We start from the raw sequence: 4,252 nt of genomic DNA on the forward strand, positions 1-4,252 counted from the left end.
TTTTTTCTTTTTGCTTATGTGGTGCTGGGGAATCGAACCCAGGGCCTCAGGCATGCAAGGCAAGCGCTCTACCACTGAGCCACCTTCCCAGCCCCCTCATAATTCTTTTAGGAAAACTTGGTTTAATCTTCTCATATGTTACCCCTGAAATGAGTTCTTTCTCTTGGTCAGTATTGCTGGTTAATAAGTAGTCTTGGTGCCTTAACTGTCTGCCTTTCAGTCCCAACTCCACCACTTACCAGCTGAGGGGCCGACGGAATGGTATTTGCTTTCTCTGTTCAATGGGAATCATGTTATCTGTTTCATAGCCCACTGTGAAAATAATGCCATAAAAAGTAATGCTCAGAATCCTTAAGCCTTTTGGTGTTGACAATAATGATATGAGGTTGAACTGGACTTTGTTTCAGGGTGCTGGACATTTTTTTTTGCCCATTTTGAATTTTACTTTCCAAACTTTGGAGACCCTACCCTGGCCTTGTTAAAGGAAGGAGTAATTCCACTCTTCTCATATCCTGTGAGAATGGCTAATATGAGTAGTTCTGGGTTTCTTAAATCCCCATTCTCTACCAATGCAGAGTTACTATGGTACAAACTGGTGTTCTACTCATCTCCATGATGGCTAGTTGTTTGTTCCACTGGTTTGGGGGTTTTTGTTTCTTGCTTTTTGCTTGTTGTTTTGGAGGGTCTTTTTAGCAGTGATGAAGTTTGCACTTGTTGGTTTGACTTCCATGCCCAGCTTGTTTAATGAGATTGAGGTTTTACAACTGTTTGAACTGGCTTTGAACTGAAATCCTCTTAATCTATGCCTTGTGGGTAATTAGGGTTGCAAGCATGAGCCACACTGCCCAGCTGATCCACTTTTGAGGGAGTTAGTACTTCTTACTATTCTGAGAAAGAAATGGGCAAAAAGGTGGATTGCTACTATTTTCTGGGATACAAGGAAGGAAATTACTTTAATATATTGATTAGTAATTTACAAGAAAAACTTTTTTGAATAGATAACTTCCAGACATGTTGGGATACACAAAACATATAACTAACATTTATTGCATCTGTCTTTTTTCTAACTTTTGTTATATGGCTTCTAGAAACTTTAAAACTGTCTACAAGGTTCACATTTGTTTTTCCATTAAGCCAATGTGCACTGCATGGGAAACAGAATTTCTGACTTTTTTTTCCCTCTAAGTCTTTGCTTTGTCTCAGTGACACTAAGCTAAGGTATATGCAAATGACTCCCACCTTGGATGGGACATTGGGATAGGCCATTCTGACCACAGTTTTAGTGTGAGTCAAGTCGAATTCAATGACTTGGAGGACAAAATATTTGCTGGGACACATGCCAAGCACTCTGAGAGAGCAGAAATGTATGAACCAAACAAACAGTAGTCATGAGTTTCAAACTATCAGGTCAGACTTTAATCAGAATAATGCAGGGCTTCATAAAGGTAAAATGAAAGATACCAATACTTATGACCAGTTATCAAGTCAATAGTCTCTGTTGGTTTTCTTATGAAGAGATGAGTTGGTACCTCAACTTGTTTTGTGCCTTCTGGATGATCTATATAGTTTATCTGGCTGAGATGTCTTGGTAATCAAGATGCCAGCTCAGCTGGTATTCTGATTATGTTTATACTTAAGATTTTCTCCTACCCTCTGGGAATTTTTGCCATGGATAATTACAGAAGAAAACCTAGAAAGTATTTTGCCAATAGTGCTGATTCTAAGGTGTAGTTTGGTGGAGTTTTAAGACTACAGTCTTCATCTTCTCTGTCACTGCCATGAATACATAACCTAAATAAAAATACAGCTTGGACGCAATCCCTCAATCCTTCTGACTGGGCCTCTGGCTCTTAACTCCTTCCCTTTGGCAACTCTAGAGCTGTGCCTAGCTAATAGTAAATGATGGATTTAGGAAATACACACACACACACACACACACACACACACACACATTTAAAAACCAACATATTGACAACGATGGAGTCCTCATAATAAAAGGCAAAATTTACGTGGAAAGAAGGAATCTGTTGAAAACCACTGCTGTTATTGTCATTAAAAAAAAAAATCATGCCAGGCACCAGTGGCTCATACCTGTTACCCTAGCAACTAAGGAGGCTGAGATCTGAGGTTCACAAAGGTTCACAAAGCCAGCCCCGGCAGGAAAGTCCATGATACTCTTATCTCCAATAAACCACCAGAAAACTGAAAGTGGTGCTGTGGCTCAAGTGGTAGAGTGCTCGCCTTGAGCTGAAGAGCTGAAGGACAGTACCCAGGCCGAGTTTAAGCCCCATGGCTGACCAAAAAAAAAAAAAAATCAATCATATCTATAGTGGGCCAGTCATGGTCAAAAGAGGGACCAATTTCTTCCTGTTTGCCTCTCCTAAATGGCTTAGGAAGGGGAACAGCAAGTGTGGTCACCCCTGGGCCATTCCCAGGCTGTACAAGTAGCTGGAGGTTTGGAATGTTTTTCTACTTATACTTACAGAAGACTGACAACCCAACGCCTACCAAGCACTCCCCCATTCAGGAAGTTTATGAGCCCTAAGTTGATTTTTGTTGTTTAATGGGACTTAAAGTGTTTTCTTTCATAGACAATCTTTTGCATACTTCCTAACCCTCTCCTCCCAAGCTCATTTGGCCTCTAAGATAATTAGAAGGTTTTCCTGGTTAAAAAAACAAAACAAAAACAGAAGCTATGATCATTTCTGCATGGTAACATTTCAGAAGCACATACTCTTCTACTTGGTATGGAGCGGGTGATGCCATCTCTAGACGCTCCTTGTTCATTACTTAAGAAAGCGCCGTAGACCAGCTCTAATCCCCTCAAATGTAATACTGATTCAGACCAGCTTCTGCACTGCCAAGGGGACAAGGTAGAAGGGTGAGGCCAGTGGGAGCCTTGCAGAGAGAACATATGTAGAAAGTGAGTTCACTGGGAATGGGGATCTGTGTCCTTCCCCACCCCAAGGTTGAGTGGATGAAGATAACTGGGGAACAGTGATGAGGGTGGGGTGGGAGATAGGAGAAAAGCTCTGTTAATATCAGGCACTGTCCATGTCTTTCTTCTCCAAGCTCTCTAGCTCTGGCAGGGCTAGAACATGCTCAGACACTGCATAGATGCATGCTCAGACTCTGCTACTGCATGCCCACACTCTTGACATTAGAACTAACTGGGGCAGCAGCCAGTTTAGAACCTGGGCCAGATCTGGCTGTCAGCTCCCCAGGCATCCCTCTGCTCCCTTCCCTCAGGAGGGGCAGTGTCCTCATAAGTAGCCTTCATGAGCACAGAGTATAAACAAGGAGCACAACTATACAATGCATTCCTATATCCGTGTATTCATGACGGTGAAGTCAAGAGGATATTTTGTAAGAGTTCCTCTGGTCTGCTCGCTAAACACTTAGCCAGAAGCTCCTCTATGCAGCTAGCATTATCTCTACAGAATGCTATGAGTGTTCATGGCTACCCAGAGTTATACTCAAATATCTCAATTAAGAAACCTGTAAATTAGATGTCAGTTGGACTTTTAGGACCAACAATGAATGCTTTGAGCTTCTACAGCAGGCATCTTCTTCCCCGGGGTCCATTTCAATGGCAGCTAGAACTGCTTTCTCCCTCTGGGGAGAAATGGAAGGTGAAACATGGAGAACCAGGGAGAGTAGCAAACTGCTGCTCAGGGTAGTAGATCATAACTGACAACCACCAGAAAGGAAGGGTTAACTACTCCTAAGCCAAGTTACCCAAAGACAGCAAAGGGACTAGCGACAGCGATGGAAGACCGATTGGCTTAGGGAAAGGGCCGAGGCTCCAATAAGTGTTAGCCCAGCAATAGGAGAACTAGGTTGGGGGAGAGGAAGGAAGTGGTGTAAACGTGAAAAGTAAAGTGAGGAGGTTATAGATCTTTCTAAAATTAGGACATACTTGTTTTTCCCAAGTTGCAAAAAAGTTTGTAGGGTGGAGGTGAGGGTGAGAATAGAAAGCCTGGCAAGGCTGCACAGAGCCGGGCTCTAGACATAGGACAGCCATCCTTTGCTACTCAGGAGGCTGAGATCTGAGGATTGTCGTTTGAAGCCCGTTTGGGCAGGAGAATCCGTGAGACTCTTGTCTCCAACTAACCAGCAAAAGGCTGGAAGTGAAAGTGGAGCTATGGCTCAAGTGGTAGAGCACCAGCCTTGAATGAAAAGCTAAAGGACAAGCGCCCAGGCCCTGAGTTCAAGCCCCAACACTGGAATAAAAAATAGTAATAGAAAGAAG

General features: G+C 42.9%; 1 protein-coding gene across 1 annotated transcript in view; it reads right to left on the minus strand.

The window, feature by feature from the left end:
* Positions 1 to 4,252, minus strand: part of Ptger2 (prostaglandin E receptor 2 (subtype EP2), 53kDa) — a 14,468-nt gene that overhangs the window by 9,125 nt on the left and 1,091 nt on the right. The gene's annotated exons all lie outside the window — the stretch shown is intronic.

This window comes from Dipodomys ordii, unplaced genomic scaffold (assembly GCF_000151885.1).
Source record: "Dipodomys ordii isolate 6190 unplaced genomic scaffold, Dord_2.0 Scaffold16, whole genome shotgun sequence".
Classification (NCBI taxonomy): domain Eukaryota; kingdom Metazoa; phylum Chordata; class Mammalia; order Rodentia; family Heteromyidae; genus Dipodomys; species Dipodomys ordii.